This window comes from Fonticula alba, assembly GCF_000388065.1.
Source record: "Fonticula alba strain ATCC 38817 unplaced genomic scaffold supercont2.3, whole genome shotgun sequence".
NCBI classification, from domain to species: Eukaryota; order Rotosphaerida; family Fonticulaceae; genus Fonticula; species Fonticula alba.
In genome coordinates this window covers 754,738-756,198 of record NW_009242973.1, presented here as the reverse complement: position 1 = coordinate 756,198, position 1,461 = coordinate 754,738, and positions in this window count along the sequence as shown.

Genomic DNA, 1,461 nt, shown 5'->3' with positions numbered 1-1,461 from the left:
CCCCCCCCCCCCCCCGCCGCCGCCGCCCCCCGGCCGCAACGCCCTCTGGCCGGCGGCCGGATGCCGGCGCCAAGATCGCGCGAGACGCGAAGGTCGCCGGCAGGTCCGCACCGCGGACAATGGGGACGCCGGCCGTCGCGGGCGCGTCGCCCCGATTGCACCCGGTGGCAATATAAACACACATGCGCCAGCGGCAAACAGACATTGACAGACGGGCGCTTGGCCACTTTTTGAGCCCCGCTGCTCCCCCAGGGCCCGGGCCGCCGCGTGCCCCGTCCTGCGGCGCTCGTAGCAGGGATTTCTGGCTCATACGGCCCGACACCCGGCCGCGGTTCCGCCCCCCCCCTCCCCCCCCCTCCCCTGCCAGCAGCCGGGGCCGGCCAACCGGCGAGGTGTCACTGGCTCCTCGCTTCCCGGCGTGTGTGGCCGTGCGCGCGTGGCCGCCACTCCCCAGCCATGCCCACGCGCGGAGACATGCGCGTACTTCGATGGTATTCAATGCCGACCGAGACACAAGAGGGCAACCCGAAATTCCCGCCCTCCGACGCCGCCACCCGGTGGCCGGCGCTTGCGGCGAAGGGCCGGGGCCGGGGCCGGGGCCGGGGCGCGGGGCGCGCGTGCCCGCGCGTTCCTCGTCACGGGCTCGCTCTCCCCCCCGGGCTCGGTGTCGGAAAAAAGTCCCGCCACCGCACGGCATCACAGCCGCGTTGGCCTCCCCCTCCCCCGGCGCACCAAGGTCGTGCGAGGTTGCATGGTGCCCGCCGTCGCCGCCGCATTCGCTCCTCGAGTCTGGCGCGCGGTGGGGGCCCAGCGCCCCACCGACGAGCACGGCCCCCCCCCCCCCCTCCCCCGCGCCGCCCCCTCCCCCGGGCCCGGCCTCCCGAAGTTCCGGCGGTCGGGAAGCCGCCGTCCAGGCCCCCAACTTCCCCGGTCGGCGAGGATAAGACCCCGTACGCTATGCGGGCGTGCGGCCACACCCGCGCGCAGGGGCAAGGGGGGAGCACCCCCCCATCAATGCCGCCGTCGTCGCTGCCGCGTCCGGGCTGGCGCCTAGCGCCCACCAGTGCCGGGTCTGTCAGGCCGGCGCGTGTCCCGGGCCGCATTGGGGGCCATCGGGGTCGGCGGGGGGCGAGGCGAGTCTCCAGGCTCCGGAACGAGCGCGCGTGCCCTTGTTATGATGCCGGCCGCGCTGGCCTGAGTGCCGGAGGCATTCACAGCCAGCGGAGAGAGGGGGGGGGGCGGGGGCCGAGAGCGCGTCTGTTGCCCGTGTGCCGGTCCCCCCCCCCCCCCCCCCCCCCCCCCCCCGAGGGGGGGGGTAGGCAGGTGACGCGATCGCCGCCCTCTCCGAGTGATCGGGCCCGGGGGTGCGTCCGGGACCGGGGGCGGGTCGCCCCCCGGGGGGGGGGGGGGGGGGGGGGGGGGGGGGGGGGGGGGGGGGGGGGGGGGGGGGGGGGGGGGGGG